Source organism: Gopherus flavomarginatus, chromosome 14 (assembly GCF_025201925.1).
Source record: "Gopherus flavomarginatus isolate rGopFla2 chromosome 14, rGopFla2.mat.asm, whole genome shotgun sequence".
NCBI lineage: Eukaryota > Metazoa > Chordata > Testudines > Testudinidae > Gopherus > Gopherus flavomarginatus.
Window position 1 is genome coordinate 36,538,832 of NC_066630.1, and position 23,616 is coordinate 36,562,447.

Here is a 23,616-nt window from a genome sequence, read left to right on the forward strand (position 1 = left end):
CCCTGAAAACTTACATCGGCATCGCAACATCTGTCAGGGATGTGACAAATCCACGTCCCGGAGCGATGTCGCTCTGCCGACCTAACCCCTGGCCCTGTGCTAGGTCGACGGAAGGATTAAATACAGCAATGACAGAACCCCTCCTGTCCTTGTAGTGAGAGTCTCCACTGAACCGGTACAGCAGTAGCTGCGCTGCTGTAGCGTTTTAAATGGAGACGTACCCTTAGACTACACAACAGACCTACGTTGGTCTAACTACATCGCTCAAGGGTGTGAAAAATCTACACCCCTGAGCGATATAGTGATACCGACCTAACCCCCCACGTAGACAGCTCTGTGTCAGTGGGAGAACTTCTCCCGTCAACAGAGCTCCCGCCACTTGGACAGGTGGATTAACTACGCTGACGGATGAAGCTCTCCTGTCAACATAATGGAGTCTCCACTGACACACCATGTCGCTGCACGTGAAGACAAGCCCGAAAACTCTTACAGTTGTAACAATTCTAGTGTCAGGAAAAAGGGGAAAGAGACCCTTTAAAATCTTTTACAAAGCACCTAGCTAATGGCATATGCAAACAAAGAGGAACAATTTAAATAAAAAAGCTCCAAGGAGATTTGATTCCAATTTTATTACCCCTTCTCTGCACCAAACAATATCCTTCTAGGGCTGAGAATCTGAGAAGCCAAGTTTCAGTCCCGAGGATATAATTGGCCATAAAACACTGAAAATATAGGTTTAGAATAGGATGTCTGACAGCCCCTTAAGTCCAGCAGAGTGAATTATAGGCCTAATATTAGAAAGCCAAGTATCCCTAGATAGTCATGCGTATCTGTGTCATGATCGCTTGCAGATATTCCAAATAGCTTCCACGGGCTGCCAAATCTTGTTTTTAAGGATAATTATTGTCTCTGTTTGTGTAGCTTTGGTTCTAGCAGATGCTGGAAGTGAGTTAGAGAATGCAACTATTCTTTCGGTGATCTCTGGTGAGCTCCTAGAACATAAACCAATCTAGGCACAAACGCTCTGGCTTTAATCCAGCAAAGCACTGAAGCACGTGGTTAATTTTAGGCACCATGTAAGTGGGCCCTTTGACTTCAGTGAGACTACTCCTGTGCTTAAGTGCTTTGCTGGATCGTACAAACCACTAATTAGGAGCAAATTCTACCCTCAGATAAGTGCCTGCTGCTCGCGTCACTTGTGCACTCATCCGAGTGCAGTATTTGGCCCTGAGAAAATTAACAGCTAGGGCTGACTTTCATGTACCCTAAGGCCAGAAGGTCATTGGGTGGAGGGATAGTTCAGTGATTTGAGCGTTGACTTGCTAAACCCAGGGTTATGAGTTCAATCCTTCAGGGGGCCACTTAGGGATCTGGGGCAAAAATCAGTACTTGGCCCTGCTAGTGAAGGCAGGGGGCTGGACTCAATGACCTTTCAGGGTCCCTTCCAGTTCTATGAGATAGGTATCTCCACACATTTTATTATCTAGTCTGATTTCCTGCATAACAAAACCCCTAGAATTGCCTCCAGGAAATTACCTGGCTATACCTTGAAAGACAGCACTGATCATGCAGAAATTGTTTTAACATGTATCTAATCTAGCCATCAGATGGACGTCTTCCAAAGGATATCCTGCATGGAGAACTTGGAGATGCTCAAGTTCACTGAGCCGACCCGGGCATGGGTTCAGGGACATTTGCAAGAAGGACCTGAAAACATCACCCGCAATGCAAGCTGGGAAGACGCTGCTAGCAACGGGCCACCCTGGAGACCTGCACTGTGCCAGGAGGAGAGCTGGTTGAGAGACGGGTAAGTGTAGAGGGCAAAGGGAAAGTGAAGCAGGCCTCAAACCCTAGCAGTGCACTGGCATCCTCCTCTGGCCCTGCACCTAGTTCCTGCAAAAATTGTGGCAAGGACTGTGGCTTGAGAACTGGACTCTTCAGCCAGTCATGATGCAGCAGCATCACACAGGTTAACTGATCTGCTTTGGGGCTTACCCCATTGTCTGTTGAATTGGATAGTTGCCATGTAGTTCAGACAGCAGCAAGCATCTGCTGTATTTCTCAGTGTCACATGAACCAACAGGACGGCAAACTCTCTAGGGTGTTTTGTGCATGGGTAAACATAACATGTCATCATTGCCTAAGGAGACCACTGGTTGAGATCATGTCAAATTCTGCAGTGGAGGAGGAACAAACCCTGGCTTGTCTAGGTCACTTTGGCCAGAAGCCTATCCCAGGTCTACACTACAGATCTATGTCGATCTAACTACATCATGCAGAGGTGTAGCTCAGTGGTTTGTGCATTGGCCTGTTAAACCTACTGTTGTGAGTTCAATGAGGGGGCCATTTAGGGATCTGGGGCAAAAATCTGTCTGGGGATTGGCCCTGCTTTTGAGCAGGGGGTTGGACTAGATGATCTCCTGAGGTCCCTTCCAGCCCTGATATTCTATGACATAACAAAAAGGTGTGAAATATCCACACACCTGAGTGATGTGGTTATACCAATTTAACCCCCCTGTGTAGATGGGAGAGCTTCTTACACCAGCATAGGTACTACCCCTCAGGGAGGTGGACTAACCACGGGAAGCTCTCCTGTCGGTGTAGGAGTGTCTTCACTTAAGTTTTACAGTAAACGCTTGTGCTGCGGCATTTTAATTGTAAACCTGCTTCTAGGCAGAGCTAACAGAATAGGCACCCAAGGTGATATTAAGGAGCTGCCTAATAAACCCAGAGAAGGCAGGAAAATCAAAGTCAAGCTGCAACGTTGTACTGCATCCTCCAGTTCCAATTTACTTTTGTGGCTCTCCCTTAATGCATCTTGTCCAGTGATAGACAGACAGATCTTCAGCCCCAGAAATGGGTCTCTCTCTCTCTGCTAAGATCTGTAAAGTGCCCTGTACGCTATGTGCTCTGAATAAATCATAGCTGAATAATAATGGTCCTTTAAAAACTGTAGACAGCAGAGGAAAAATAAGGACCTACCTTCCTAACCTTATTTGAAATACTCAAGACAAAAAGGAAAAAAAATGGCAATTTATTTCGCTTAAAGGCAGGGGCTGACCTTCCAAACTGGGCATGATTGGCCTGTGACTCACTCCGTCATGCTAATGTACAGTGTGCAAAGTGATCCATTGTCCTATGATTGATTCCCTGCTAGAGGACCCTGGTGGTGATTGTATTAGATGTCGTCATATGGGAAGAGATTTTCAGAAGAGCTCACCACCCACAGTAGGGACTGTGGATTTTCAGAGGAGCACAGTGTGTTGAGTGCACACTGGGTGCTGAGTGTGTTTGTTTAATTGGGCCCTTTTTTAGGTGCTTAAAAGGAAGCTGCGCTTTCCTGGAAAATCTAGATCACTTGATGATCACCTGTTCTGAAGCACCTGGCATTGGCCACTGTCAGAAGACAGGATAGTGGGCTAGATGGACCATTGGTCTGACCCATGATGGCTGTTCTTATGTATGGAAGAATCCAGGGGTAGTTAAGGCTGGTGATTTCATTGTCCTCTGCAGACACAGAATCCCACCTTGCTCCTGTTAAAATTGATGGGAGTTTTGCCATTGACTTCAGTGCAAGCAGGACGTTTGCATGTATGTGGCTATTTGCAGGCGGTGACAATAATTTAAAGAGACAATGGCCCTGCTGGCAATGGAACAGCTCAGATTGTGTTTGGGTTTTTTTACTTGCATTACTTACGGGAGGAGGCTGAAGGTTCCAAATACCTGGAACCATAGTTGTGTAGTTGCTGCCTTCCACTCAAGAGAAGGTGGTATTTTAGTGGTGCACTCTGTGCATTGTTTGAAAGGTGCTTTTTCATCAAAAGAGCTGCGTGAGCAGGAAGGATTCTTAGTACCCACTATATTGTCATGGCTTTGATACTGATGTTCTATGTGATCTGAGGATTCTATACTGACACACAACTCCCCAGTGAGGAACGTGCTAAAGAGCTGTAGCCTGTACCGGAGTCCCGAACCCTTAGAAGATGGAAGCTTCATCCTATAATTGTGTATTTAGGGTGCAATTAACCCACTAGCCAAGGCCCGATGCAAGGGCCTGTGATGCCCCACTGCTGGGCAAAACAGCTACACAAGGAGAGCCTTTGGCCCACCTAGGATGCTGACTCCATGTTGATTGTGTACATGCCAGCAAAGAGAGAAGTGTCAGGGGTGGTCTGGAGAACTGGGTCCTTACATTTGATATGGAGCTAGTGGCTGGGAAGCCATGGTCAGTTGGAACAAAGAGGAAGCAGCTGCTTTTCCAGCTCATAACATTATGGGTTGGAGCTGAAACCTTGTTCAACTTGATGAGTGAATGTGCCCTTCAATTGAGAGAGTTGTAAGAGACTGTCAAGGGGCCACATCTAAAATAAAGCCTATTACAGTCTGCCCAGCAGCAAGACCATGTGGGTGGGGGGTCCACAGAGTATTGTGACCTGGTGGGAACGTAGGTGTGCGAGAGAACAGCCAAGAACAGAGAGACAGGGGCAAAAAGCAAGAAAGTCAGTGGTAGCTGTTGAGCCCCGTGTCCTGGGAAACGCTAGAGAGACAGCACTTGGGTCTGTTGGCGAAAGTGGCTTGCGGCTGTAAGGTTAGAAACTGCTCCTTTTGTTTGTGGGTTCTGCAGCATTTGGAGAAGCAGGACTTTGTACACTCCTTGTAAATAAACAAGCCTGCCTGGAAGAGAATACTGGACTCCATACATTACTGTTTCCAGCTGGAACGTCCTCCAGGCCTCAAAAACTGAGTAGTCACTCCGGTCAAAAAACGGCAAAAGTACTAATGAGGTCACAGCAGAGAGGCACGATAAGACCCAATGGCTGGGAGCTGGAGCGGGACAAATTGAAACACGTCATAACACAGGTTTTTAACCGTGAGGATGACTAATCATTAGAACAAACTGGCCAGGAAAGTAGTGAATTCCCCATCTCTTGGTACCTTTTAACATCACAACTGGATGCCTTTCTAGAAGATGCATTTAGTCAAATGCAAGTAATGGGGCTAAATTGAGGGGTAACTGGGTAAAATGTATTGGGCTGTGATATGCAGGAGGGCAGACTAGGTTATCTAATGATCTCCCTTGTGGCCTTAACCACTATGAATCTGGGTAGAGGGGAAGAAAAGCTGAAATAGCAATCGCAGAAGGGCTGCTTTGAAGCCCCATGCCCTTCCCTATGGGGGCAGGGGATGTTTCTGACCACTCCCCAGTCCTTCATTTGGTTCTTCCCGCCCAACCAGTTTTGTGCCAATGTGGGTAAATTTCACCTTTTAAAGATTTTACTTTTAAAATGCTTCAGGGCCTGATCCTGCCATCCATCAATGCCCAAAAGACTCCTTGAGCCCAACAGGGGATCCTGCACATAGGCTGGTGGCAGCATTAACCCTCTATATTGCTGTAAGGAGAAAACTGCTTCCTTGCTCTTCAGCTGCCATGGAATCATCATATGACTGACCAGCCTAATTCCAATTATGCTGCGAAAGATCATGTCCCGGCACTGCAACATTTCACAGACAGTATCTTAATTACAGATGGGTAAAGAGTGAGGGAAATTATCCACTAGGATTTCCGCAATTTCTCAAAAGGACTTTGCTCTGACCCTCTTTGCAAAGAGGACATCCGAATCTGAGTCTATAATCGGCATCACCTCCCAGGAGTGCAGTAAGCACCATGACGACGGCTGTCACCTCTTGTTTGTTCTCCTGCGGGAAGAAGCACGTGCAGTGGGGTGTTTTGTTTTGGAAGGCTTTTTTCAGTGCTTAATTTGCAATGAAAGGTGCTGGAGCTAAAACAATTTTATTACTTTCATAACTGATGCAGCGAGCCAAGAGGTGCCGGGGCTGTCAGCTGCCCAAGCGGAGAGGTGCTGGGCCTCACTGGCACAAATTAAGCACTGTTTTTGGTTTTTTTACTGCATAGTAACATCTATGTTTTGGAGAAGGCAGAGGGTGGGGAGGCTGGTGTTTGTCCTGCTTTCAACCGTCCAGAAGGGGAGGGGGTGAACCATCCCCTGGGGCAGGCCAAGTCCATGGAAGGTGAATTCTTGGCCAGCAGCTAAAATTTGTTTGACACCAACATGAAAGGTGTTTCAAGGCAAAACAACTCATTTTAGGAGGAAGTGGTTTATAAAGGCTAGATCATCCAATGGGCACCAAGCCCACGTGACCCAAGGGACCAATCGTGCCGCTCAAATAGCAGAGGTTCAAAGGAATCCTCCCAGTTCACCAAGAATTTGGGAAAGAAGAAACCTTTGGGGGCTGGTTTCAGCTGCCGAAGGAGTCCCGGGCCGGTGAAACAGCATCGCTCGTGTGACCCAGTCAAAGCGAAAGGCCCCGATCCTGCAATCGGATCCACGTGGGGTGGGGGGGAGGCTTCTTCCACCCATACGGAGCTTTCGGAACGTTGCCCCCCCGCGGGGCTCTGGGTGCAGGATCGGGCCCTCTATTGACCGTGTAGTTTGTTTAAAAAACGTTCCCCCAGGTTAGGGACACGGAAGGCTTCGCTGTGTGCCCCAGCTGAGCGGGTTTGAAAGCAGCTCCTTAGGATTATTTTTAAAAATACAATTTGCGTGGCACGTTTGAGAGCGTCTCTTGCACGGTCGCTTGAGGGGTATTTATTCACTTCGGAGGGGCAACCCCCCTCGACAAAGCGATTGAAAATATTTCTTGCCTTCCACGAACGAGATGGGAGCCTAAATTGCAACGACCCCGCAACCCTGGGAAACCGGGGAGGGGGGGCGGATTTCTGTGTGGATTAAAGAAGCAGTTTCTGAAAATCGACTTCCCAGGGGGCTACCTCCTGGTATCGGTACGTTTCAGGCTGGAGGGGCCGGGACATCCGAAGGGGGGGGGGGATTCTCCACCGGGGAAGCTGCCATGCAGTCCCGGTGCAGAGTGCAGGGGAAGTGGCTTCAGGGGGGCGCCCCGCTGGCTCTGCGCGGGGGCGGAGTGCCGGGGGCTGGGCGCTGCGCGCTTTGCTCTGATCCCACCCCTCGCTCTCCCAGTTACTAAGCGCCGCTGCCTGGTGCAGCTGGTCCCCAGCTCGCTCGCTGCCGGGGCAGCTCAGCTGCAGGGGTGCGCGGGCGGGCGGCAGACCCAGCGCTGCTGCCGCCGCCGGAGAAGCGGAGCCGGGCGCTGCCCCGAAAGCGCTTCGCGGGACTGGGCACTGCGCGCCGCGGAGCCCGGCGAGTGCGGGCAGCCAGCCCCGCCCAGAAGAGCCGGGGAGGAGGACGCGGCGGCGATGCCTGCCCGCTGATCCCCGAGCCGGCGGGGAAGGCTCCCCGCTGCCCCGGCGCGGCGCTCCGGTGATGCCCCAGCAGTTCCCCGCGGCAGCCCCAGCAGCTCGGTGAGGGGCCCGGGGCCCCAGCTCCCGGAGGGCGGCGGCACAGCTGTGAGTAGCTGGCGGGCTGGGCTCGGGCAGGGACTGGAGCCGCTTCCAGGGAGGGAACGGAGCGCGGCCGGCTCCGGGGGGTCTGTGGCCCCGCAGCCAGCGGGCTGGGGGCCCCTCTCCGGGCTGCTGCACTGGAAGTTTCCTGGCAGCGGCGCCGGGCGGCTCACGGGGTGGGGTTGGCGCTTGGCCTTACTTCTGCACTAGTTGCAATCCAGGAAATGGGTCGCCTCCGGGGAGCGTCCCCGGCCCACGGGGGCTGGCTCTGCCCGTCAGCCCCCCGGACCCCGACCCCACACGAGCCCGGAGGAAGAGCGCTCTGCGCAGCCCGTTTTGATGTGCACCCTGCAAAGGCCCTTGCTGGCACAGGGCAGCCTGCCAGAAGCGGTTTGCAACACGATCAGCGGCAGTCGGTTACCAGCGCCTGGGTCAGGTTAACTCAAGTCAAATGCTAAATGCAGACCATGGCCCCTGTTGTTCCAGCCCTCCTCTTTGGGAGGGGCTGCCTTGCCCAGAGGCCACCTCATGGCACACGCCTTGCACCCGGGGTCCTACCCAGCCTAGCACTAACTAGGGGGAAAAATCCCTACTGGTGTAGCTGATAGTTAGAGCTGTGATTTTCTTCTTTCTTTTAAAGCTACTGAGTGCTCAGGCCTCCTAAAAATATTAAACAAAATCCAAGTCTTTAGTGCCTGGCAGGGAGAATCCATTACAGCGCATGGACTCTGGATATGTCTGCAGTGTGGAAGGGAAAACACTGTATTTCTCTTCAGAACTGTGTGTGTTCTCTGCCACTGGAAGGGAGAGGAAGAAAAGGCTCTGTTAATGTTGGTAGGGGCCCACATCCATCCACCCCTAATGTTTAAAATACCACCCAGACATGAGAATGAACCTGATTCTCCACAGCCGCTCTGGGACCTTCCGGGATTTGTTTAGAGTTGATAGTACACGTGTCTTGTGGCACATTTTAAAGCCAGTTCCACTCTCTCACCGTGTGCCACAAATCCTGCTTACAGCTTACTCAATACTACTCCTTTGCTCCCACTCTGCCTGTCTCACCAATTAAGATAGTGCACTCTTCAGGGCATTGTGTGTTCATAGCCGCCCAGATCTGGCTTGGAGCCTCTTGGCTCTATCATAGCACATGGTTGTAGCAGCCCCGCTGACTTTGACAGGACTGTTGTTTTGAGTAGGGTGACCATATGTCCTGTTTTTATAGAGACAGTCCCGATATTTGGGTTTTTTTCTTATATAGTTGCCAATAACCCCCACCCCGGTCCTGATTTTTTACACTTGCTGTCTGGTAACCCTAGTTGTGAGTGTGGTGATTTAGGATTTAGCCTAGATTCACGGATACCCAAAATTTTACCTTGCAGAAGAAATCAGTGACCCACTTTGCCTTCTGATGGTTAACATCCAGTGACCTTGGACTCGGTGCTGGATATCTTTCTGGTAGCTCAGTGGTACAGGGCCCCTCTTTGGTCTGCCCCACTTGCTGTGGGTTGGGAGTCAGAGTGAACGGCAGTCAGCTGGTGAGCTGAAGGGCAAAGGTGCTTGTTTGTCTGCAGTTTGCGATGTGCCTCCACTTTTGTACATCCTCACTGTTGGCTATTGTTCTCCTCAGCGCTGTTTGCTTTGTAGCAGCTGGGTCTGCTGGAGCCCTGGTAGGTGATTCACTATTTTGTGTAGGAGGTGGTGGGAAGGGCTCCCTTTCTTTGTAAGAACAGCTTCCAGGGTGTTAGTGACAGCTCTGATGGCTGGCTGGGTTTACGAAGTCCATCATTTGTATTTGGATAAATAACTGAGCTACCAACAAGTAGTGCGCTCCACTGCTCCATCTAGCTTCGGGATCTACTGAATGCCTCCCCCCATTGCCAAACTTGGAGCTTGTCTACACTACCAGCCAGATCGATCGATTGGGGATCGATTTATCACGTCTAGTGTAGACGTGATCAAATTGATCCCCGATCGCTCTGCCGTCCACTCCGGAACTCTACCACGACGAGAGGCGGAAGCAGAGTTAACGGGGGAGCAGCAGTGGTTGACTCGCTGCCGTCCTCACAGCCAGGTAAATCAACCTAAGATATGCCGACTTCAGCTATGCTATTCATGTAGCTTAAGTTGTGAAACTTAGGTCCACCCCGCCCCTCCCAGTGGAGAGCTAGCGTAAGATCCTGATCCTGTAGCACTTCCTCATGTGAGTAACTCTTACGCACGTAGCCTTGTTGGAGTCCAGGGACTGCAAGGAGCAATCCGGATTAATGTACTGGCATGCCCACCTTTGTGGTCACTAGGGAAACTGGTGACGTGATAGGGAATTTGTGGCAAAGAAGGCCTGAGGGCCAGGTTCTGATCTTTGCTACGCCTCTGTAAGGGTCTGATCCACTTCCCATTGAAGTCAATGGAAAGATTAATCTCAATGGCCTGTGGATCCAGCCCTAAATCTGGAGTAATTTCACTGACTGTACCAAAGTTGCTCCTGAATGATGCTGGAGGAACTGGGGTGAGAGTCTGGCCTTTCATGTAGACATATCCCTAGAGTTCCCCTCTGAACCTTGGTGTTACTGCAGAGTTCTGTTCGGGGCGGCCCTAGACTAGCTGTCAGCAACTGACACCCTAGGCGAACCATGCACCACCCCCTAACCCCAAGGACAGATCTAGGCTGAGGTTTTTGGTAAACTGGGAAACATTTTGCCCCTTTTTTCCTTTTAATGTTTTTAAGCCTTTTTTTTTTTAAACAGAGGCTTAATTATTTGGTTTGTCCGTCTGTCCAACTAATATTTCTGAGATCAGATAAAATAGAGAGACAATTTTCAGACTAGATTTGTACATGACAGCTAGATGATATTTCAGTCCGGTTTCAAATAAAAATGCATTAAAAATATTAATTATAATTTTTATTATTACAAATCCAGAATCATCCATTACACTGTCCTGCTTTAACTGCCATTACCACCATATCCAATATAGAAAGAAATAAGAAAATTCAATGAACTTTAACTTGTGTTTACAGAACACTTGGAATAAAAAACACTCTGTGCTCTTAAAACATGCCTTTTCTTGCTTTAAGTTTTGAAAATTCAGTCACTAGTTCTTTTAGATCCAGTTTTCCAGCTATTTCACGCTCTATTGACATTGTGGCAAGTCCAACAAGTCTCTCTTGCACCATTGTTGAACGCAGATATGTTTTTATCAATTTTAACTTTGAGAAGCTACGTTCCCCACTAGCTGCGGAAACTGGCAAAGTTAAAAGAATGCATAGAACTCTAAAATGTTTGGAAAACTGAGAGTTTATTTTCACAAACAAACTTCAGTACTTTTTCAGCAGTGGAATGTGTCTTAAATCATCTTGAAAAAGCCTGAAGCTCACTACACAAATCTGTAGCATTAATGTCTTTTGAATTTTCATGAGTCAATGCTGTCTCCAGTTTTATACAAAATTCTCTTATCTGTTTTGCTGTTTTCTTTTGCAAGCTGTGGATATCATATAGAAAGCCAAATACTGACTCTAGCTGCTGCATCTGTTGAAATCTTTCGTTAATCGAGAGAATAGCAGTATGAAGGACTGTGAAATAAAAATTCACTTTGAACTTTGTTTTGGGTTCTGAATGGGTGTGTCTCGTTCTTCATACAAAAACTGCTGTTTCTTTTGCCAAATGCGAACTGGCTCTGGTTCAAATTCTGTCAGAAAGTCTATTTCTTCAGCAAGCTCAAAGAATCTACCAGTGTTCTTTTGAACCCTTCATCACTTCTGAATTCCTCCAGAATATTTTTAGTTTTTTGCAGTTTTTGAATAGCAGAATGTATGTTCAAGTTCTTTTTCTGAAGCCGCTTACTAGTGAGGTTAATCTCAAAAAGGATATTATACCACAAAATGAGTGAAGACACAAATGTGAACTTGGAAAGGCCATTTGCAGAAGCTTCTGCATCTGAACGTGCCATATTGCCAGATGATCCAGTAAAGGTAGTATCATCAGAAATTTCAATTAGGGCATCATAAAAGTTTCCAAGTTCATAGCAAAGAGGCTTCAAAGCATCAGTGCAACTCTCCCATCTTATCTGACTAAGTGGTTTCACAGTTAAAGAATTCACATGGCGAGTCAGAATCTCCCAACGGTGTGTTGAGCCTGAGAAAAACACATAGACACGTTGCACCAGGTCAAAGAAACTGCTTGTCTTCAAACAGCATCTAGCAGCATCTTTGACAACCAAATTCAGAGAATGCGCACTGCAAGGAATGAAAAAGGCCCTAGGATTGATTTCCATAATTCTCCTTTGCACACCATTGTCTTTACCCTTCATATTACTCCCATTATCATAGCTTTGGCCACGTAAGTTTTCAACAGATAATGACATTGTTTCAGAATTTGAATCCGGATTTGAATCTGTTCATTCTGCATATTTTTTCCTAAGCAATGAACCTGTGTTTCATGATCAGTTATTTTACGTAGATGCTCCTTCATGACTGGATCAAACAAAGCGAGCTATTCAACAAATCTTAAAAAGTTTCCATTACCTGGAGTGTATAATTTTGTCATTTCTGCCATGGCTGCAGAATGCTACATTTTGCCCACCGAGAACTCTCACTAAAGCAATCAAATGCCCTAATATTTGTTGCCAATATTCTTCTTGATCACACATAAATTTTCTTTGATAGCTGTTTCTTTTTTCAACCGTAATTCAAGTTCTTTCCAATTTTGAAAATATTCCAAATGTTCTGTATTTCTTTCATATGAAGAGAGAACTGAAGATGCATTTTTCCAGTTCTTCGAACCACTTTCAGTGAGTGATGTACCAATTGCTTGATTTCTAAACAACTTGCAGCAAAAGCAAAACACAAGAGTCCTTCAACACTGAATATTGTAACCAGTTTCAATGAATTTCTGCCCTATTAATGAGTTTTTCCTCTTGTAATGCTGAGCGGAGAATTTTCTTTTATTTCCATCCTTAGGGAAGGGAAATTCATGAACTTGTTCAGGTCCATGTTCCACGAGGATTTGCCGCACACTGTCATCACATCTGGGCCATGAAGCTGGGTCCCCATATAGTAACTTGTTTGTAACTTCCTCATCCTTTCTTCCTTCTACTTCATTTACTTCAATGTCTGCATGTGTCTCTAAAGGTGAATAAATTTTCTCCACTTCCATATCAGTCTGATTCTGTGAGCTGCCTTCATCTAGAAGTAAGTTTCCATCATCTTGAGTTTCCAAACTGCTTCCATGCGGATGTGAGCTGCCCTCCTCTCCAAGTAAAATTTCTTCATCTGGATGCTGTTTTGCTTGGTCCTTTTCCTTCTCAGTCTTTTGTTTATGACACTCAGCTCCCGAGGGTTTTCTTTTTCCTCTTTCTGCCATGGAGCATTTGAATACTATGTGCTCCCGACTGCAGCGTTATAGTGTTAAGGATGGCTGACACTCACCACATGGTTGGCGATTTAAAACACATTGCAGCCATCCCAACACATCTTTTCACTGCTTAAAGGTTCAGTGCTTAGTAACATGCACTCGCTTACCTATTAACACAGTTAGTTACAGTGTTTACACAGAAACAAACTAACCTTTTTTGATGTTATAACCCAACACCGGTTGTTTGGAAAGTAATCCCCTTCCTCACAGTTAGCCGCTTGGAGTGTGATGTCATCACTTTCATAGTCTATTAAGCGTTAACGCTATTACTTTTCTTTTATGGACCTTATTTATTCTATGTGAACCAGTTATAACGAAGAAAAGTTCATAATTATACAGTGCGATAACGCTAAGGTTTAATAATGCTTAAAGATACTCCCATTTTGGATTTATAATGCTGAAAGACATTATTATTTAATCTTTGGCACCAAGAAACACAATTTTCCACAGTATTTGCTCGATTCTTAACCATCTACCTGCGATACGTATAAAAATGACCATTTGACATGTATCTACTCTCGATAGCTCTGCTCTACGTGAATTTCCAGCTATGCAACCTTGATGTATATTCGAGTTAGGTGTCATGAGCATTGCAGCTCTTGCTGCTGGTGGATATGTTTCATTGTGGCTGAGTTATTGCTACAGTTAATCCCTCTGTTTAATAAATAGTTTAGTTGTAAAGATAGAACATCTTTTGATAAGAGAAGGTTACTTATCAAAAACACTAAATGTTGTTTTGTTTAATAAAAATCAATTGTAAATGCTGTTTTGTATTTAATTACGTTCCAGTTACCATCTTAATGCAGCTTGATACAAATCATGGGCAAAAAGTTATCCCGTAAATAAGCAATATGTCATTCACCATTTCTTGACATACTGAAAGTGTACAGGTTTCAGTGAGCTGTAGCCCACGAAAGCTTATGCTGAAATCAGTTTGTTAGTCTCTAAGGTGCCACAAGTACTCCTGTTCTTTTTGAAAATGTACAATAAGTATACAAAAATATCAAGCTATATAATTGCTTAAAGAAATGTATATAGTTAGTGTGCCCTCCTAGGTAGCGAGAAGATGAACCGATCTCATGTAAAGGCTCTATTTTGCTGTAAATGTTTTAACGGTTATATCAACTAAGGGGAACATCTTTCTTTAGAAAATAACTGAAGTACAAATGGAAGAGTGGATTAAAATCAATTATTTAAATTGAGGCTTTCCACGTGACGTTTAAATCACCCCACCTCGTGCTCTGGTTGGCTGAAATCCAGCTAAAGCATCTAAGCTGAGAAAGGCATCTTTATGTTAGTTTAGCTAGTTCACATTTGCTAAACCTGAGCTAAACTTGGCCGCTTTTCTGGGTCAAAACAAACCCTGAGGTTGTCACAGTCTGTGTGTTTGCCACCCTCCATGGCTCTGGCTATAAGACAGCTGCTTTTTAATTTTTTTTTTGTTTGTTTTTTTAAATATATAGGGAAACAAATGAATCAATGCCTCGTTTCCAGACCTTTCTCTCTGCAAACACGTACCCTGGTCAGATTATACCTGGGATTTACCTCAGGCCACCGGGACAATTTTGTGGGAGCCTTTTGCTTAAATTATCCCCAGTTTCATTGCCTCTCAGGATTGTATCCTAACCCTGCTGTTGTTTAAGGGTCTGTACGGCTCAGCATTCCCTAATGCTACCCCTGCTAGGTATGGAAGGTTTTTTAGAATGCGTTAAAATAACCTTCTCTGTAGCAGAGTGTGTCTAAAAACATTGTTTGCCAGGAAATTGCAACCTACAGTCTGAGTGGCTTTGTTGCAGTGTGGTCTGCATTGTACGGGGAGAACAAGCTTCTTATCTGATTCCTCCTCCCCGGTGTAAGGAAAACAAGACAGCCTAATCTCCAGTGATGTTAAATTACATGTGTTGGCTTGGAGATGCAGCTTGTAATTTTAAAGGCCTTCGGATGTGGCTTTTCCTCCTGCCTTCTGCTGCGTCTCTCTTCTCTTCCCAGGTCCTGGTGAACAGGTTGTGTCACCCTAGAGCTGTTTGACTGCATGGCACTGTGAACTGACCGCTTGGTGCAGTAGCAGCCAGGGTGGATTAACAGTCTTGCTTGTTTGCTGTGATAGCATTGTCCATGTGGCTTTGAAACTGGCATTTTTGTTGTTTTTAAGTGCACGGAGAGTGATGATACTAGTCTCCGAGCCAGTAATAACCTAGGGCTGGTGTCATAACATAATCCCAGATTTGGACCTTAGCGTCCAAAATATGGGTGTTAGCATGAAAAGCTCCAAGCTTAGTTACCAGCTTGGACCTGGTAAAGCTGCCACCACCCAAAAAATTAGAGTGTTTTGGGGCACTCTGGTCCCCCCAAAAACCTTCCCTGGGGACCCCAAGACCCAAATTCCTTGAGTCTCACAACGAAGGGGAATAAACCATTTCCCTTCCCCCTCCTCCTTCCCAGGTGTTCCCTCCCTGGGTTCCTGAAGAGATACACAGAAGCAAGCTCCGTGAATCTAAACAGAGGGATTCCACCCTCCCTATTTCCAGTCCTGGAAACAGAAGTACTTCCCTCTTCACCCAGAGGGAATGCAAAGTCAGGCTAGTAAATCTAACACAAAGAGATTTTCCCCCTGACTTCTTCCTCCCACCAATTCCCTGGTGAGCTGCAGACTCAATTCCCTGGAGTTCCCCACTAAAGAAAAACTCCAACAGGTCTTAAAAAGAAAGAAAAAGTACATTAAAATGGTCTCTCTGTATTAAGGTGACAAATACAGGGTCAATTGCTTAAAAGAAATATGAATAAACAGCCTTATTCAAAAAGAATACAATTCAAAACACTCCAGCAACTACACACATGTAAATACAAAATAAAAAAACATATAAATCACTGTCTTATCTTTTTTGTACTTACAACTGGGAAACAGAAGATTAGAAAAGCAGGAGACAGAAATCCTCTCATAGCCGAGAGAGAGTACAGGCACAAGACAAGAACAAAGAACTCACACACAAACTTCCCTCCACCCAGATTTGAAAAAGTCTTGTTTCCTTATTGGTCCTCTGGTCAGGTGTTTCAGGTCACTCCTTTCCAGGTGACCAAGAGGGGAAAGAGAGCCAGGAGGCATTCAACCCAGGTAGAAGCATCAAAGCATTATCAGATGCTCAGTAAGTCAACTCTGGAAGACCCTGTCTCTGGAGGACTAGAACAGAAAGCTACAGGGGACATATCTGATGGGCATCCTTGTTGTATGAAGTAAGCAGCTATGACGAAGTTTCTTCAGCCATCTTAAGAAAGTAAGCAGTCCTCATCAGCCACTGCATATTAAGAAGAGAAGACAGACAGCAAAAGACAAGGGCAATAGGACAGCATGCTGTCTCCCTCTAGCAAAAATACAAGATCTCACTGGGACAGTTTCCCCTCAGGGTGTTGTTTGGAACGAGGTTACCACTGAGCTGCCTCACCCGCCAGGCTGGGCTCCCTATACATTGTACTGCTGAGGCAAGCTAGCCCAGCCCTCCCTCAGGCTTCAGACTTCACTTTACTAGCACACATACAGGTAGGGACACATCCTGCTGCAGCGTTACACACAGATGCTGAGATCAGCTCTGCATGGGAAGAGTCAGCTAAAGAACTGCCCAGGTACTCAAGTGCACACCCCTTTCTGGAGGGTAAACCCAAAATTATACCGTCTGCGCTGCACAGAGAACTGGACAGTGCAAGCTCATGAAATTCGCCCCCTCCCTCAATGTGTGGAAAGATATGCAGCAACTTTCTGCCCCAAACTATAATTTCCACACACAGGTTATAGACAAAACAAAATCAAGTTTATTAAGTATAAAAGGTAGCCTTTAAGTGATTGATAGCAAACAGATCGAAGCAAATTACCTTAGTAAATAACCAAAACCTCAAACTGAGCTTAACACACTAGATAAGTAGGATATGAATTAGCAGATTCTCACCCTGAGTGATAAACAGGCTGGCAGATTCTTAAGGGTCAAGTTGCCTTGGCTTTCCCAGGTTTTAATACACAGGCTAAAAATCCTTCCAGCCTGGGACCATCACTTCCCACAGTTCAGTCCTTGCCCCTCAGGCATTTCCAGGTGTATTGTTGCAGGGAGAGTAAGGTCCCATCATGATGTCATTGTCTCCCTTTTATATCTTCTTCCCACTTGCTGGAAAGCTCTCTTGCCGTGACCTGGGTCAAACAGTTTCCACTGAGTAGTGCTATCTCTGAGAGGTTTCTGTTGTACACAGTTCTTGGGGTAATCCTTGTGCTTGTGTGCATTTCCTCAATAAGCCATTAACGTTGTTGGCCTTTTTACTGTTGTACCTGAAAGGCTGCTTGTGGGTGTTTTCAACCTCACAACATGTTTCAGTAACACATACGTAGCCAGATTCATAACTTCACATATGATAATAGCACATACAATCCAATGAGATATTACTGTCTAGCACAGTGGTTCTCTAACTTTTGTACTGGTGACCCCTATCACACAGCAAGCCTATGAGTGCAACTCCCGTTATAAAGTAATAACACTTTTTTAAAAAAATATTTAACACTGTTATAAATGCTGGAGGTGAAGCGGGATTTGGGGGTAGAGGTGACAGCTCGCAATCCCCCACATAATAACTTTGTGCAGGGCCAACGAGAGAGGGGGGAAGCCGGTACAAATTACCAGGGCCCGGTGGTCCGGAAGGGGGCCCAGGGCCTGGCTTACCCGGCTTCGTTGACCCTGTTTAGCCAGTCCGCCCTTGCTGAGGGGCCCGAAAAATTTTTTTCACCATGGCCCGAACCTGCTCTCGGTGGCCCTGATCTTGTGACTCCCTGAGGGGTCACAACCCCCAGTTTGAGAAACCCTGGACTTGCAGATCAAGACTTTTAGAATGATACTTCACAAGGCATACTTTGTACAAAACATATCCTACTTATATGACAGTAGTGAATATTGGGGTGCCAGGGTGTCACAGACACCATAAGATTGGATAGGATTATGAAGTTATCTGTCAACTCTTCACCTGTGATAATACACACTGGAACTAATAACTCAACACCGCATGAAACGACACCAATTATAGAAGACTTCAAGGATCTTGGAAGGGAGCTGAAGAAGAGGAAGGTGCTTAGAGATCCTGCTGGACCAATGATCATGATTAGATAGAAGGCAGAATATACTTGGGCAAACTTGGGCTGTGTGACTGTGGTGAGAGTGTCAGCTCTGGAGCTGTGAAACATTGGTCCATGGTTCCAGAGAGAAGGGACGTTGTATAAATGGGAAATCCTGCGTCACATAGGTGGGAGGCTAATCTTCTTGGTTGGAGATGAGCTGGAGCAGCCTGGAGGGCATTAAACAAACAGTGCAACGGGAGGGTGCTAAGAAGACAAATGCAGTACAAGCACAAACGCCATATGTCACGAACGAACTGAACTAAAGTGCCAAAGAAAGCGAAGAGAAGAGATTTTCCAATGCTAGGAGTGTGGATAATTAGTAAGAGGAATTGGAAATTCTCATTGATGAGAAGTTTGACGTAATTGGCATTAATGAAATCTGATGGGATGACTTGCATTATTGGAATGTTAAAATCACCAGTAATAACCTGTTTAGGAAAGAGAAAGTGGGTAAAAGATGTGGGAGGTGGCGCTTGACATTAAAGACACCTTTGTCTGCTTTACAATTATTGATAACTCAGAGGCACAGGAATCAATGTGCTAACTAAGAGAGCCAAGGTGTGAGTACTCGTGGGTATATCAGAGGCCACCCAATCAAACCAGAGCAAAGGATGAGTTAGCACCTGCATGTAATGTGTGGAAAGAAAAAATGTGGTGTTGTAGGGGACGTCAGTTTGGGAGGCATATGCTGGATAACTCATACAGTGAGTAGTAAAAATGTCATTAGAGTTTTAAAAAATGATAGACGATAATTTTCTAATACGAAAGGTCTTGCACTCAGCACACGGTAACTATTTTGGACTTCATTATGACAAATAAAGATGACTCAATCACTGGACTGGATTTTTGAAATTGTCTAGGGACCACTTATGATGACCTGATCACCCTCAATAGGGGTGGACTGAGGACAGTGGACAGTGCCAATTAGTTATATAGGTACTTGGTGCCACGGGCACTGATGCCATGGGTGCTCCAGGGCTGGAATACCCACAGAAAAAAAAAAGGGTGCTCAGTACCCACCAGCCACAGCTGTTTGGCATCAGTGGCACTGCCAAACAGCTGTTTGGTGGCTTGGGAGAGGGTGGAGATCAACGGCGCATGATGGGATCCAGTCCGTACTGCTTTTAGGGGTGGCAGTTATCAAACGGCTCCAGAAATGAGGCTCTGAGGGTTGTTTCTTTAACACTCTTAGTGCTCAAAAGCAGCAGTTTGTTTCTTCAAATCAGCGCTGCGGGAAATCGGTCCTAATGAGGCCAGTGCAGGACACCGTGTCAGACTTCAGATACCCTGCTGCTGGAAAGTGCTCCAAGCAGGGTTAGACAACATGGTGGTGAAAACCCCCTGTCTCCGACAGCAATTCCATTATTGCTGTCATGGTGGAGCAGCACTGGTGGGAACATCCTAGTGTAGCTGCTTCCTTAGAAACGCTGGGCTGTGCTCATCCCTGGAGTAAATATGTTGAACTCCATAGCATTACTCCAAACATGAATATGGCCCATTTGTGTTACTGATCTGCTCCTCCAGCTGCCAAAGGAACCAGGACTTTGTAAGTTCCTTAGAAATAAACAACCTTGCATCAAAGAGAATGCTGGACTCCTTGCATTTCTGCTTCCAACTGGAACGTCCCTGGGGCCTGGAATTTGACTAGCCACTAAGGTCAAAAAGGAGGCAATGTTATTCTCATCGCCAATTATAGGACAAGGCTCCCGTGTCACTTCCCAGAGATGATGTATCACTTGTGTAAATAAGATCTGCCTGTTCCCCGAAGTAGTGCAGTGCTAGATCAAGTCTGACAGCTGTGTGGCGAGTGGAAATGTTAGACAGTTTTCTCTGCACATGCAGGGCTAGGAGGACGTGGGAGTTCTCAGGGTACCCGAGATGTCTGGAGTGAATCACTACCACCCACTTACAGTGTCAGAGATCCTAGCTCAACAAGCTCCTCTCTTTCTCAGCTCAGGCGAGCAATTCACACACCCCACCTCGTTACTCTCGAGTGCTCAGTGCCTTATTATGTGGGCACCTGCAGTGTCCACCTCTCCACTGCCTCTACGGCCCCGTTCACGGCCGTTAGCACAAGGCACTTAGATGGGTCCGTAGTAAAACCAAACTGAAGTTTATTTAACAGAACATGAGAGAGAGAGCGCAATTCAAATAAAAGCAGGATATGGGTTTGGAAAGTGAGGTGACAAGTAAAAAATATCCCATAAAAGCAATCTATAGGCTGCGCTTATTAACGAGTTACTTTCCTGTCTAATAAGGTATTTTTCATCCAGTTCAATATTAGTCCCAGCTTTCTCAACTAGATAATCTTTTATGAGACACCCCTTCTGGTAGGACTTCTGCCACCAGACTCCTTGTTCCCTTCTGGTAGGGGATCCCCTTGGTAACGGGTGACCACTTGTGCTCTTCCTTCATCTCTTCTACAGTTACAGACTCTTCTCTCACCTTAGGGGGTCCCTATTCAGAGACTGTTCTTGGGATTCTGTTGTCTCTGTAAATCCTCACGCCTACCCCTGGGTCTAGACAGTAAACATGGGCTGTCGCTCCATTGTTCTAAGTGTCGATTGAGTTGACCCTGAGACCCACCTCCCCTTAGGTGCCAAGTTTAAATTCAACAGTTTTGAAACCCAATATCCTGCATATTACATAACTGTACTTACTTCCCATGCCAACATCCCGCAATAACCATGACAACTGGCTAGTTCTTAGCATTTGGCAGAGACCACACCTGAGCTCCTTCAGTGAAATATTGAGAAGATAGTCAGACAGGAGTCATATATCTGCCTAGATATGTCTGTAACACAGAGGAGGATGCCCAAGTGATGGGTTATGTATAAACACAGCTGACTGAAACTTGACAGTATCAATTTGCAGGGCTTCATGGAATCCTTTACTCTTGATTCTGCTCTCATGAGTTTTTACTTTTTGATGCTGAACGGCAACCTGGACTTGATCACAAGTTTGCCAACTTTTTGGTGCACCTAATGCAGGCTTTGTCTTTGTGGGGAAAAAACCCCAAACTCAGTCAGGTTCGCCTAGTTTCAGGCTTGGTTACAGAGGAGGCAAGCAGCTTTGTCTTCAGCTGGGTGAGGAGAATTCTGCAAGGCTGCTCTGGAGAGGAAGGATGGTCCAGTGGTTAGAACATTCGCCTAGACTTCCCATGTGACCTTGGGCAAGTCACTTAGTCTCTGTGTGCCTCAGTTCCCCACCTGTAAAATAGAAATAATATCACTGCCCTGCCTCACTGGGTTGTTGTGAGGAGAAATATGCTAACAGGTTGTGAGGTGCTCATGTTCTGCAGTAATGAGGGTCTTGTAAGTACCTTAGATATAGATAGTTCCCTTCTAGCTCCCCCTCCATCAGTGATCCTACGTCGTATTTCCAAGCAATGAGCTTCATACTGCCACAACCTTGCTTGGAAAACAGCCAGTCAAGCCAACAGGCAGAGAACAAGTACAGAACAGCCTGATTCAAGGACAGCTTCACAGGATGCTATGGGCCAGATTCTGCTCTTGTTTGCCCTGGTGTAGCATGTCTTCAGTGGAGGAACTCCACTTTTACACTAGTATGGTGTAAATGGTACGGAGATCAGAATCCTGTTATCTGGCTTCTGGAGGAAGGAAGAAACACCTTTTTAAAAAAATGTAACCGTTGTGGGTGGGAGTTTGTGGTTTTCTAAGTGCTCTTGTGAACCTCAGTTAACGCCTCTCATTGTTTGAAAACAACACTGCCTCCTTAAATGCATCACTATTTGGGCTGGAGAAGCCAGTTTTGCTTTCATTTACCAACTTGTTGCTGCTTTGCCATCTGGGAGCAATGCATATGCCCTGACCATGGCTGACTGTGCCAGGTAGGTGATGTCTTCTCTCTTTCTGCTTTATATGCAGTTAGGAGCTGATTGCATCTCCTGTCTGTTAATTGGTTGGTGTAGTTGCTGTGGGAGATGCCGTGTAACAGGATTTTAGACACCTCTTTAGGGTGCTAATGAGAGTGACGTTTGGTCCAGGGTTTGTCATTTTAACATGTACTTTTTAAAATAATATATGTTATGTAAACATACTGGACATGTGACATTGTGGACCAGGCCCAGAGGCCCCCTGCTGGAAGCCTCAGCCTATCCCAGAAAGGAGCAGTAGCTCCAGGTGACCTAGAGAGACTGCGTGGGAAGCAGCCAATCCAGAAGAGGCTGCAGGAAGCAGCCAGTCAGAGGACTGCAGGCTCATATAAAAGGAGCTGCAGTACCTGAGGACAGGCAGTTGCTGCCTGGAGTTGGAGGAGTGAGCTGTGTGTTCCTGGTTGGCTGAAGGAATGGCAGGACCTCAGACAGATCAGTTGCTGGCAGGGGAGCACGAGGGAGCTCCTGACTTGGCTGCTGGGACTGAGTAAAAGATGTCAGCCCTAGGGTAAGGGTGAAGCATTTGTGAAGGTGCTGGGGCTGCGGGGCGTGGCCCAGGGAACTGTAGCAGCACAGTGACTAGTTAAAGGGGATGCAGCAACATGTGGCTGCTACTCAAGGGTCCCTGGGCTGGGACCCGAAGTAGTGAGTGGGCCCAGGTCCCCTCCATTAGCCACTAGGGAAGTGGCATCAGCCTCGAAGAAGGGGAACTTATGTAAGCCCAGGAAAGGGATTGAAGGCCTGGTAGAAGGTCAGCCATTGGGACATTGGTACACCCAAAAAGGGATCAGATGTTTTACTGGCCCACCTGGAGAGCTGGGACCAGAAAGGTCCAGAGCAGGCAAAGACAGTGTCTCCAGGGAGGAAGCCCTGGGGGTACAGCCTCATACCAGGGCCAGGATTATTTAAAGACTAAGCCCAGGGAGGGCTGCAGAGATACCAATGGAGGGACACTGGGACAGGCCCCTGTTGGACTGTATCCCCTAGGAGGGGTCTGTTTTGTTTCACGTACAAACTGCATGTGACTTTGCTGGAGGGCTGAGTCACTGAAAACCTGCTGAGAGGTCACCGCAGACTGAGAGAGTGCAAGTGTGCATCCTTAGCTAAGGGGTCCCTTGCGAGAGGTGGGTGCCACCCCATACAGACAGATTCTCTGCTCCAGTGCGCTTCCTGTGGCCCACTCGGGCACGCAAAAGGAGCAGGAGCACCCTCTTGGTCTCCCTAACCATTGTGCAAAGTCAGGGCTGGGCAGAAAATAAGGAGATTGATTGCCTCTGCCGTATTCTGCATAAGCTGGTTTCAGGAAGGAATCCAGGACATTGTGCCATGGACTAAATTTGGCCCCATTACACCTGTGCAACCCCACTGACGCTGCTGGAGGCAGAGTGAGGGCAGACCCTGACAGCCATTCTGGGACTTCAGGTGGGATTTGGTGACTGTTGGCAGCGTCAGGTCTCACCCGTTTTATTCTCTGTGCAGTGACAAGAGGGGAGACTTTGGCTTTGCAGTTTGTTCTAGCTTTGCGGACGCTGACTGTTCAGGTCAGGGTGCCTTTGAACGGTGCCTAGTCTTTTTTTCTTTTTTCAACCGCACAGCCAGTGTAGTGAAACCAGCAGCCCTGCTTTCTTCAGAGAAACAGCCGGCTTGCTTGGCTGTCAGCAGAGATAGGCAGAAACTAAGTGCAGTGGAATTCAGAGGTGCTGTTTGTACTTGGTTCTCGTGTCTAGGTCTCTTGCCTGTTGCTTTCTTCATGCCTGCAGATGCTCTCACCTTTTTTTCCAAAGGGTGT

General features: G+C 46.6%; 1 protein-coding gene across 2 annotated transcripts in view; it reads left to right on the forward strand.

Moving 5' to 3' along the window:
* The first annotated feature begins 7,216 nt into the window (after nt 1-7,216).
* Nucleotides 7,217-23,616, forward strand: part of CPNE2 (copine 2) — a 176,140-nt gene continuing 159,740 nt past the window's right edge. The window contains exon 1 of one of the 2 annotated variants that reach the window (XM_050922780.1): nt 7,217-7,384. The gene's annotated coding sequence lies outside the window, so the exon portion shown is untranslated. Of the gene's footprint in view, nt 7,385-21,764; nt 21,783-23,616 lie in introns of those variants that run through there. The other variant, XM_050922781.1, reaches the window with a different exon arrangement.